This window comes from Candoia aspera, chromosome 2 (genome assembly GCF_035149785.1).
Source record: "Candoia aspera isolate rCanAsp1 chromosome 2, rCanAsp1.hap2, whole genome shotgun sequence".
NCBI classification, from domain to species: domain Eukaryota; kingdom Metazoa; phylum Chordata; class Lepidosauria; order Squamata; family Boidae; genus Candoia; species Candoia aspera.
In genome coordinates this window covers 149,002,319-149,014,934 of record NC_086154.1, presented here as the reverse complement: position 1 = coordinate 149,014,934, position 12,616 = coordinate 149,002,319, and positions in this window count along the sequence as shown.

Here is a 12,616-nt window from a genome sequence, read left to right as displayed (position 1 = left end):
CACCTTCGTGGAAAGGTATGTCCGGAGCAAACGGAGGCGTCGCGGCAGGATCAGGAGGCTCTGGACCTTGCTGAACCGGTTGCAGAGTGGTCCACTGCTTCTTGGTCATGGGCCCCGACAAGCCATCCACCTGAGGGGAATGGCAATGGGTGCTGTCCTGGGCTCAGACCCAACCCCCAGGCACCAGTGCGTCTACCCTATCAGTACTAACTGGTGGAAGGACCTCCTCATGGGTGAATGGGGAGATGAGAAGTGGCTAGAGAACTTCAGGATGACAAGGAGGACACTCTTTGACATTGCTGATCTTCTCTGACCAATGCTTCAGCGTCAGTTGATTGTTATGGACAGCCGATCTCTGTGGAAAAGCAAGTAGCCATTGCTGTGTGGTGGTTGGCAACCATGGCTTCCTACCAGGTGGTTGCCCACCACTTTGGTGTTGGAAGATCAACAGTGGGCGCCATTGTTCTTGAGGTGTGCTTTGCAATAGAGCATGTTCTTCTAAAGGATGTCGTTTGCTTGGGTGAATACTAGAAGGTAAGTCTCCAAGTCACCCGATGAATGATCAGAGAGGTTGACAAAATTGGTTGGTTGGGGTGGGGTGGGGTGGGGAGCAATATCCTTCTCCTGCAAGTGTCCTCGAAGCAAAACTGGAGCATCTTTGGGTCCCCTTGAGGCCTTCCCGACATATTCCTACCTGCATAATGGTGAGGCTAAAGATGCCACTCTGGCAGCTCTCAGCCTTCCCTTCCCATTTTCAATATTGTCTCAGTGTCTTAATTCCTAAAGTCGTGTCTTCCAGCTGTCTCAAATCATCATCACTGAATGCATCTTTTCTGGTTTTCCCCTGCTACTTCAGCTGGTCCCTGTTTTATTTCATAGATCATGGATGGCTTTGGACAGATGGGCTTTCCACACTGTGTTGGAGTGATAGATGGCTGCCATGTACCAATTTGTGCCCCCACTGGACAAGGATATGAGTACACAAACCACAAGGAAGTGTTATCGTTCTTCCTTCAGGGGACTGTGGATCATTCTGGTCACTTCACAAACACTGAAGTGGGCTGGAGTGGTAAGAACCATGAAGACTTCACCTTCGGTATGTCCTCCCTCTGAAGCAATGGACTCAGGTGCTTTTCTGCCATCAAATCCAACTGTTGTGCTTGGTGGAGCACTCATTCCCCTGCTCATGTTGGCAGATGGAGCTTACCCGATGCATGACTGGCTTATGAAACCTTTTGAAGGCCACCTGGACTGGAGGAAGCTGAATTACAACTGTGTCTTCCATCACTGCTGCATGGTTGTGGAGCATGCATTTGCAAGACTGAAGGCCTGCTGGCGGTGCTTGATGGCACGGTTGCCAGTTGTGGAGGAAAACGTAGCCTCGGTGATCAGTGCCTGTGCTGTTCTGCACAATATTTGTGAAACATGAGGGCATGTACTCAGCTGCAACCTTCTAGCACAGGAGTATTTTGTCATTCCAAATCAGAAAATTGTTGCTGAACCAAAGGATGATCAAAACTTACTGGAAGAGAAGCGTGTCTGGGATGCAATTGCTGATTTCCTGCTTGAAGTTCATTGACCTGGCATTTCGGTTTACTGAAGCTTGCCTGATTTTTGATGCAGTTGGTTCGCCTGCTTGTGTGCGCTCACCCAAACAGCTAACAAAATGTCTGTTCCAGTGGATGGATTCCTATTCTACCATTTCTTTGTGTTAGGACTGAATTGTTGGGAGAGGAGAAGAGCAGCCGCTGCTGAGTAAATTTCAGCAGAAGGTCTCATTCATTTTACTGGACAGCTTCCACATGGGCCCAACAACCAAGAGCAGACCATGCTGCAAATGTGCCAGATTGGCAGGGCTACCTTTCTGCATACAGCGTGTGGATGTTGGTGGGGGAGAAGAGCTGGTTAGGGATGGTGGGAAGTAGAAGAGATAGGAGGCAAAGTGCGGCTTGTGAGGCAGCCTTTCTTCCTTGACAAGCTGAAAGCAACTCTGGGCTTCTGCAAAAGAGCCTTAATGGGAGAGGAGGAGGCATGAGTGTCTGTTCCTAAAATCCTAACCACGGCAGGTTAGGATTTCCTAAAGCCCACATCATGATGTCACAAGGCAAGCTCCATCCATTTGCCCTTGTATCATAACACATGTTTCTTGACTTGCTCCCTCTTGCCCTCCAGAAGATACCTACCATAGGAGGACTAACTGAAATTAATATAATTTCAGCATGTATAAGAGAGCCAGTTTGGTGTAGTGGTTTACATACCAGGCTATAAACTGGGAGACTGCAAGTTCTAGTCACGCCTTGGGCACGAAGCCAGCTGGGTGACCTTGAGCCAGCCAGTCTCTCTCAGCCCTAGGAAGGAGACAGTGGCAAACCACTTCTGAAAAACTGTCATGCGCTGCCTACCCCTGAATAATGCTCAGACACTGACTCGGTGGAACAGGCTCTGGTTTATTCATAGCGTAGGTACAGCATCGGGAAAAAAGCTGAGAGTGACAGGAGCGCGCTGGTGCGGGGTTTAAATACCCCGCGCCGGTCAGCGCCCCCTCACTCGCGGTCACGTCACCCCCCTTTGTCCAATACATTGCCCTGCCGGTGGGTGAGGGGTTGCGAGGCCCCGCTGGCGTTCCGGGATCGCCCATCATCGGTTTCTCTATTCCTCCGGTGATTGCTTTCAGCTGGGCGATCTCCGTTGTATTAGCGCTGATGGCTTGGGTGTGTTCCGTGATCCGTTTAGCTATTGTTTCTTGACCGTTAGTCGTTATGGGTTGATGGCTACTTATCTTGAGCCCCTTCCCCTGTTTCCTTGCTATTGTCATGTGTGCCATTGCGCTGATGACTTCAGCTCAACGGCACTCATGACAAAAACCTTCCCAAGAAAACTGCAGGGACTTGTCCAGGCAGTCACCAGGAGTCAACACTGACTCCAAGGTGTGTATTATTCAGCATGTATTGCCTGTTCTTGAAGTAATCTTGTGTAACAGAAAAACTTGGTGGGATGGTGACTAGCAACCACTGCAGAATGGCACAAAACACCAGGTAGCAGGGAGGCATAGATCAGGTTGGCATAGAGACATATGTCACATCTCTTGGAATCATGGGGCATCCAGAACATGCAAGCAGTGGTTCCTAGTATCCTAGTCCCCCCCAGGAAATACTATGTGTTATCTGGGTATGTTCTATTCCAGTTGTCCAACATGGAATAGAACACCATTCCTTACTTTCCTGAGCCCTATGGCAGGACGAGACAGTCCACAGGACAAACGCAAGGAGCACGCCTGGATTGCTCAGCTGCCTTGGTGGCTTTTCAGCCATTACTGTGCCCACAACTGGATACCTTTCCCTTTTCCACTGGGGTGGCATCAGCAAGGTTGCAGATAGGTGGTGTGCTTTGGTTTGTTTCTCTTTAGCAGGAAGCACTCAGTCTGGGATGGTGCTCCTTGATGGCGTACCTGGGTTTTGAGGACTGCTCACCATTCCTTACTTTCCTGAGCCCTACGGCAGGACAAGACAGTCCACAGGACAATAAATGCAAGGAGCACGCCTGGATTGCTAACTGAACACACTTCCTGGCCAGCAGCAGACCAGGGGGGTCATCCATATCTAGTGATCATACACTTTGTGTTAACTTTTGTGCATGATAGGGCTTTTGAGATTGGGAAAGGATAGGCAAGAGTGGGAACTCAGCTTTCACCCCAGTGGTCCAGGGTAAAGTCACTCTTGTGTGCCTGTGTGAACGTATGCAAATTAAAACCACAAACTCATCTGTCTGCCTGTTTCTTCAGAGAGAAACAGACCAAGTACCTTCAGCCCAGAAGCTTTCTTTTTGTCCTACTAATCAAATACTTATGGCCACACTCTGTCAGAAGACAGAGTAGCTTAGATCATGGGGCAAAAGGTTCCTTCCCATAATAGGTGACCAGATACTGGCTGGGGAATTCTGGGTGTTGAAGTCCACACAGCGTCAAGCGGCCAAGGTTGAGAAACACTGACATACACAGCAGAGTGCAGGTTCACATGGGAGTTTGTGGGACTGGATGGTGACGCAGAGCCCAGTTTGCGTGGCCTCTCCTTTGGCCCCCAAGAGCAATAAACAGCATGCCGAGGGCTTGCAAATGGGCAGGAAAAAACTGAGGTGACAGGCCATAATAAAAAACTTAATAATTGTCAGCTACAGTTCACACTGTTCACACTTGGGAACAGGGCTATTGAAAAATGACCCCAAAGTTTGAGTAGGCATATATTGGAGAAGTTAGGCAACATGGTCCTGAGCTGTTAGAGGTTTGAAGGCTAAAACTTTCAATTGGGGTCAGGAAAGGACTAAGATAAAGACACTGATAAAGCACAGGTAAAATGGGATCAAGCCTCCTGCTCCCCATTAATCACACAATCCTATGTTAATCGAATGCCATTTCCAAATTGTTCCCAAAGCAGCTCTCATGTAAAACATGTTGCAGCAGACTAGACAAGAGGTTCCTAAAGCATGGAAGGATGCCTGTTTTGCCTTTATTGTCCATACATTACATTGCAAGCCACTCACAATTTAAAAGGGAATTCTTATAGACACAGCATAGCTGTTGGAACTACCAGATCTGGGCTGCCAAATTCTAGATGACCACTAGATGGCGGCAAACAGTACTTTCTGTATCTACTGTACAGTCTGAGCAAGCCTTTCAGGCAATGTGATCCTGTGCTGTTTAGGGCTTTAAAAGTTAAGATTGATCCTCTTAAATTGGGCCCAGAAAAAGACTGGGTGGCAAAGCACCAGGCAGTGATAAGATGGTACCAAACAACACTTCTTTAATCTCTCTGCTGCCATCTTGCAGTCATTTGGATTTGTGTAGTCCAGATGGATAGCTCTAATAGGTACATTTGTTGAATGTGCAGTCCAAACTAATAAAACAGGAGCAAGCACAACTGCTCCTCATCCTATATGCCCATACTCTCCCTCCCTCCCTCCCTCCCTTTTCCTTGAGTTCACAACACCAGTTTAATTGTAAGCTTAGGCACTATTTCCTAAGTCCTCTTTTTCCTTTTGTTTAGTAGATTTACAGGGACAGTCAAAAGTAAAACTTGGGAAAAACAAAAAGAACAAAAAAGAGAGAAAGGAGATTTACAAGCACTGTATAGGCTACTTCCAGTCTTAAATGTCTGAGAACCAATGGTGCAAACATATGTACTGTCAGGCTAACATAAAAATGCCTAAACATAAACATTAAAAAGTTTGAACATAAGATCTCAGAATAGGTGTGCAAAAGATATTGTTCTAGGGATAAAATAAAGTAATGAATGGTGCAGGGCAGCTGTGAGGGGTGGGGGAAGCATGCCTGAAATTGACACAGAAAAGCATACATGTATTCTGAGGGCCCTTGATGACTCAATGCATAAGGTAAAGGTTCCCTTGACATTTAAGTCCAGTCGTGTCCGACTCTAGGGGGCGGTGCTCATCTCCATTTCAAAACCGAAGAGCCAGTGTTTGTCCATAGACACTTCCTCCGTGGTCATGTGGCCAGCATGACTACATGGAACGCCGTTACCTGCCCGCCGAAGCGGTACCTATTAATCCACTCACATTTGCATGTTTTTGAACTGCTAGGTTGGCAGGAGCTGGGACTAGCAACGGGAGCTCACCCTGTCACATGGATTCGAACCGCCAACCTTCCGATCGGCAAGCTCAGTCGCTCAGCAGTTTAACCCGCAGCGTCACCGCGTCCTGAGACATGCTAAGGTAAAATCTTTGAATCAAGCTCAGCAACTAGTGACTACATAAATAGTCCACACAGTTTCCTTAGCAGCCAAAACAAGGGACATTTTTTAAAATTCCCCCATCTAATCTGCTTCTACAGGGTCCCCAGGTGCTCTCCCATCTTTATACCAACCAGGTCTGACTTTGGTTTGCTTGTTCAGGAGCAGTCAAAGTTACATGGCTGCTACCACTAGGTCAGTTCAGGACAACAACATCCTCAACTTTATGAATGTAGCAACCTCAGCATTAATTTGTGTCAGACAATAACTGCTTGTAGTGGCTTTATATTAGCTTCAATATTCGATGTAATATGCCCTTGAATATCAACTGCTGAGGAGGGAGCTATTATTACCCTAAAGTCTTGATTATGGTTTGCACATGGGAGCAGAATGCTGGGCTGGCTTTTGGTCCAATCTAACGCAGCTCTTACAACATGAACCTCTCATAAAGTTTGCCAAAAAAGGATGTGCAGTGAAGATCATAATTCTTATGTGAAAAATCTCTCTTACTCTTCTTAGTGTGATCTTCCTATAAGCCAAACCAGAATTTTCCAGCTGGGCACTCTGTGGAAGTTGAACTACAATTCCCACAATTCTCAGTGGACATTATATTGGCTTGGAATTCTGACTAGGAATTCTGAGATTTGTTGTCCAATATTATGAGAAAGATACCCGTTTGATATACTGCAAGGGGTTTCAGCCACTTCCACTGAAATTAGTTCCTGTGGATGCAGATAGATAGATACTGTAGATATAGGATAGGAACATGTAATATGCTATTCAGTATCGGAAAGTAGTTTAGATGCAAAGCCTGGATGTAGTGCTTAATATGTTGGACTAGGAGAGGGGAGACCAAGATGCTATTACACCTTCAGCGCCAGAAACTTCCTGGGTGGCTTTGGCCCAGTCACTTTTGCTTAGCCCAATCCATAGGGTAGTTGATTGGAGGAAAATGGAGAGCTATGTATGTTGCCTTGAGCTCCTGTACAAAATGCAAGATAGAAGCTTTAGATTCCCACCATCCACAAATAGAAGAAAATGGATTAGATTTATTAGATTAGATTATTTGAGTCATCACAATTCCAGTGTTGTCATCAAAACAGATCAAGCAGGGCCTTCTCTGTATTTGCAGTACTCTTGAACTTCTTACCAAGGGAAACCCACCTCACAATAATTTTTCATAATTTAATTAAAATACTGCTGTTTGGAGAGAAAAAAAAATAACCCAAAGAAATTATCCTGAGGCTGGATGGCAGCTTTCACTTCCCCCAGCTGTTTGTTGAATTACAATGCATTTAACTGCCAGGTTTTTTGGGGGGTGGGGGTTTGCAATGTTTATTTTATTTGATTGTATAGTGCTTGGTGTAAGTATAAATACATTAAAAAAAAGAATTACATTATTGTAGGTACAATGAAATTGCATTTTTTAAATAACATGTGCTCCATTATTTAGATAGTTAATGATGCATTTAAACCGGAGAAAATTATAAATTGTTTACCATTTTATCTCAATGGCATGGACATACTGAAGCATACCCAATACTGCCTGCACTACTGCATGCTGAACCAGCTGATCAGGTTAAAGGAGGACAGAGATGTTCCTTTTGAAAGCAAATCATGTGAGAGGGAGGTGTGCTCCAGAGATTACCTTATGATTTACAATCATCTCAAACTCATCATCCTGAAGAACTGTCCTTTCCCTTTCAGGATCTCTCCTTTACTGCAGAATAACTTGTTTACGGATTAGTTTTGCAATGGGGTGTTAAATTGCATTAAAAGTTTTTCAATAGTTGGGCATCTTTTCAGTTGTTCCAGATTGTGTGATAGACTGTTCCAGAACTGTACCCAGTGTATGTCTTAAGGTAGACCTAGCTATTGCAATCTCTTGTCATCAAAACCATAGAAATTAGCAGTATGTTTTCCCCATGCTGCTTGGCTGATGAGCACTGGTGTATTGTCACCACAGATAAATTCTTGCAAGAAAATATCCTGGATTTAAAAACAACAACAACAACAACATGATTTTGCAGCTATTGAATGCAGCACAGAAGCTATATCTCATGGCTTAATATTTTTACTTCATACAGTTGAGTCAAAAAGTACATGCCAAAAGTATTTTCAACATTCCCCTTTCAACTCATCTGAGAGGGAAAAAAAATATTTTGTAGTCTCTGACTCAAGTCAGCCATTTAATACAAATAGGTAGAATAGCATCACAGAAGGACTCCATAGTCTGGTCTCCTGGAAGATGTCAATTGCTCTAGCATTAGGAGAACATCACTTCCCACCTTTCACTTAGAAATTCCAACTCACTGATAAATTTTAGAAGTTGAAGTCATCATTATAATCTTAACAGTACCTTGCATCCTGTAGATGTGGCAAAATTAATCCAAGTCTAAATCTCCTGCAAAGGCTAGTTTGGGGATTGACTTTCCAAGGGTGAAATTGACAAGCTGTGAATGTTTTAATTCAGAAACACTTTAAGCTGAGCCCACGGAAAAGCAAGTGGCACATGATGTCAAATAAAAGGCACATGAGAAGTCAGGTGTATCACATGATCACGTGACTAGGTACTATGGACACAAACATATCTACACATGTCCACACTTGAGGAATTCATTTACTTCTCAGAGCTTACAGAGCCCTCTCAATAGTCCAAGTTATCCTTTAGAATTGAGAACTGCCAAAAGGCTTGCTCAAAATTCTTTCTGTGTCTGTGACAACAGAACACAATTTCTACTGTACATGGATCTCAGGCAACAGAGAAACAAGTTCATCATATGAAGTTGGTTCAAAAAGCTTGAGATAGCAGATTCTCTCAACAAGTTAATGGAGTTGGTCCCATGACATGGAATTCTTAGGGAACTTTGTCCTTGACATGTCCAAATGTCTGCAACTGTGCAAATGTAAGAAGCAGAGGCCAATCTCTTTTTCAATCTGTATCATTTTGCTAACTGGCACTGAAATTCTCTAGAAATAACAGCAGCAATAGAAACTTTAATGAGACTATGGAATCTGCTTCCTTATTAATTGATAAATATCAGTATCAAATATGATATTTGATATTGATATTTATCAATTAATAAGGAAGCAGATTTGATAAATATCAAATAAAGAGTTAACTAATCCAGATTTCTTTGGGTATTGATCTGTTGCAAAGCTGCAGCTATGGAAAAGACTTGTGAGCCTCATAATATTTGGGTACTTCCCATTCATTTGTAGCATGTCACTAGCCTGCTTACAAAATTTCCCTTGTTATGCAGCATCTTCACATGTTTTTCCCCATGGATTCTCTGCCAGAGGAGAAACATTAGAACTAGCACTATATTCCTACATCCTCCTACTAATACAGAAAGGTTTTAAAAAGCGAATGCAGTATGCAAAAATGCTATTAATTCTGTGTAGCCTATAATAAAAAATCTATATAAAATCTTGATTTAAAAAAAGGTTTTAGGCCACATGACTACACAGTAACATGTAAAAGCATGCTGACAAAATTGCTAAATGGCCAGAGAAAGAGAAGCACAAAAATATGAAATAAATTTATTTTAGCAGTACTGGCTATATCTAATCCTGGCCTTCTGCTTGAATTAGAGACCAATCCATATTTTTTAAATTAAGTATGTACTAAACATTATGTATTAAAAATCCCTGTCTTTAAAGTCCATATATATTACTTTCCCAAAACAGTCATGATTGTTTAGCATGTCCATAGTGCTAAAGCCCCACAATTAAAATGACAAAAACAACCACAGCTGTTTCCAGATTGGGACAGACCGGGCTGACAAGGCTGTTGGGAAATGTAGTTTATTTCCAAACATTGTATGCTCGCTCCTCACGACACAGTTTGCTTTTCAGCTGGTTGCCTTAGATCAGTGTTTCTGAACCTTGGCAACTTTAAGACGTGTGGATATAGTGCAGTGATATACGTATTTACCCAAGTGCTGTGATATACATACATACATATTCACCCAAAGGCAAGCCCACTGACTTCACTCGACTTCCTTCCAAATAATTGTATATAATATTGAAGCTTGAACGTAGACTTATGCTCAATTGGGTGCAATGTTGGACGACCTGATAGACCAGGTTAGGGACAGATCGTCCCGAAGAAAATCCATCTATGTGGTCGCTAGGAGTCGAAAACGACTTGATGGCACATAATCAAATGCTCAAATCAGAAAGGGAAAAAACACATTTTAAGTAACTGGGTGAGAATTATTCAGAACTTTAGGCGTTTTCTAATCCAAGAGCCCCGTTCTTCATGCATTTATTCAAACTGTCGGAATTCCCGGCTCTTCAATCATAAAACTAAACTCTTTATCGGCCCGCTACCCCTAAAAATTGACCTCGGGCTCTCCAAGACGCAACGCCCAAGACAGTCCTGGAGTGCTCACCATAGAGACGACGAGAGACAGAGAGAAACCCTTCTCCGCTCGTCTAGAGAGAACCATCAAGCGAAGGCTTTTTTTTTTAACCATTCTTGGACCGGAAACTCAGACGTTCTACCCCTCTACCCTTTTCTCTATCTCCATGGGGTCGCTCGAAAGTGCGTCACTCGGGAAAGCCTTTAACAGCAGCCCGGGGCGGGATCCTGCAAGAATGTTTGATGGGGTTTCCTCCCTACGTATTGAAAAGATATAGGGACGTGTGAAGAGAGATTGCAAAACTGGGACGCGCTGGGGCTGTGCGTGTCTCCTTCACCTCAGGAAAAAGAGGAGGAGTCTGACAGGAGACGCTCTTGATCGCACCGGGGAGGTGAGTGAGTGGGAATTGACGGGTGACCCAAGCGGGGGTCAGGAGGGAGGAAAGCACAACGGCCTGATAACAAGGCGTGTAAAATAATCTGGGAATGATCTTTTGGATAGAGGTGTCATCTCGATAAAGTTATTTGTGTGGGGGTTGTATTGTATTTCTGTGGCTGTAACACTTGCACAGCAGGTAGAAATTCAGTGGGAGAGCTGCACCTCTGAATTTGTGGCGGGCAGGTAATGCATCGACAAGAGGTTTCACAGATACAAGGTGGCAACCATCGGAGGAGGGTTTGTAAAGTGGGAGAAGCAGAGTATATGTGAAGAGATCGGATGCTCTTTGTGGTTCAGTGTAGTTCACTGTGATCCATTGACTTTGCAAAGCGATGAAAAGGGAGGACTAGGCTCAATAAATAAATGGGATAAGGCGGGGGTTGCTTTATAGGAAAAAAAGGCAAATGGAGGTTGGTAGGGGTTAGGTTGCTGCCTGGCAACGTGGAGCTTTAGGGTTTAAAAAAAAAACATATTGCAGCCATGAAGAAAATGGAGTTGCTGTCTGCTGCTTTCCCATCCTTATTGTTCTGCCTCAGGAAATGTGGGGAAGAAGGATGAACAAGAGCTGTATATTTCAGTAGGAGAAAGTGCTGATGATACTGAATGGCATTTGGGTGGAGAAGTTTGTAATGGCCTCAGCTGGTTGATTCAGAAAGGCAGGAAGTGACAGGCCTATTAAAAAAAAAACCACGATTGACTCTGGTTGTGTGTGGGGAAAAGCAGAATTATGGTTTCAGCATGCTCTTTCCCCCCATCATATATTTACCTGTACAAGGGAATTTATAATCTTTAAAGATTACTGCTGCCAAAATTCCAAACTGATGCTTTTAGGTTAGTTATAATTAGGTATCTTCGCCTCCTTGAATTATTTATAAAAACAGTAAAGGTGGGATGAAAATTAAATAAATAAGTAAGTAAATAAAATGCTCAGATAAACTGGTTCTGTTCAAATTCTCTTATGCAGAAAACCTACTGTCAGCTGCTATTTCGAGCTATGCATCTCTTCATTTTTCCTCTCCCGTATCCCAGCAATATTTTTTAGCTGTGGGTATTTTCCTGTGGAATAAACTGTAGGCAAGCAACCAGTATAAAGCTGCAATGATGCCTTTTTGCTTGGCCTGCTGTTCCAGCCAGACCACTGAACAAGCTGATGCCTGACTCCTCTGCTGTTTTGAAAACATGCTTGTTAACTCAGTTCCAAAAAAGAAACTTTAAATATTGTTATAGTGATGTTAACATTATTCAGTTAAAATATACCTACTGGCAGCTTGTGTATTGAGAACCATCTCTGAAGGTAACTTGGATTGAGGCCCGTATGTGGTACACTGAGGAGAGAGCTGTGCTAACGTAGAAGGAAACTGAGATTGGGAAATTCTTCTTGCACCTAAAATTATTGAGAATCAGACCTTTAAAGCAGTGGAGAGCCAATCTAAAGATGAATGAATGGGTGTGGGATTACTCCAGAGTGTAGTTTGTGTTACCTGCAAATATTTCCTATTTCTCCCAGATGTTATTCTTGATATCATTTCATGTGATGTGCATCTCAAAATTTTTATTCTCCTAATAATAGTATATGCCACCCTTTTCATATCCCAGACCTGTTTTTCTAGAGTTGGGGTGGATCCATTTGTCATGTTCACTGTTTCAATGTGTACTGTACATCGTAACCTTTCACATGCCATGGTGCTGGCGTGCGTTTATCGTGGGAGGGACCTGCTGTGAAACATTGTGCCAAGCTCTGTATCTGTGGAATGCGTTTGGGTTATGTGGTCTACTCAAGGACTTTTCCGGTGGACCATCAGAAGCCATTAGGAGCACCTGGGATTGTGAGCCTGGGAAGATTCTATGGGGGGAGGGATCTTGTCTGTACCGAGGGGTTTTTAGTTTGCATTTGGCGCGCTTTTTCCATTCTCAGCTTTCTTTGTGATCCTGCATACTATTCTTTAATAAATCAGATATCTTTATGAACCTGTTCATGAGTCTGATGGTGTTTTAGGATAGGCAATCATTACACCATGATACTGATACGCTTTGTTAATAGTTTGCCTGGAGGTGGAATTAATATTATCA